The following is a 224-nucleotide window of genomic DNA, read 5'->3' on the forward strand; positions in this document are numbered from 1 at the left end:
CACCCTCCGGCCCGCGCGGCCCAGCCGAGCCTGCTCTGCAGCGGGACACGGCCCCAGGTCAAGGGAGTGACCCGGACGGTTAACCGGCACGAAGGCAACTCTGCTGCCCAGCCCCACCCCTTCTTCCTCCCCTCGTCTATATGGGAGTTAATACTCCTGGACAGAAGGGTACTGCAGGTTTAATAACTGGAATTATGGTTCTTTCCTGTTTTCCCATGTCCGTC

This window comes from Lipotes vexillifer, unplaced genomic scaffold (genome assembly GCF_000442215.2).
Source record: "Lipotes vexillifer unplaced genomic scaffold, Lipotes_vexillifer_v1.1 scaffold149, whole genome shotgun sequence".
NCBI classification, from domain to species: Eukaryota; Metazoa; Chordata; class Mammalia; order Artiodactyla; family Lipotidae; genus Lipotes; species Lipotes vexillifer.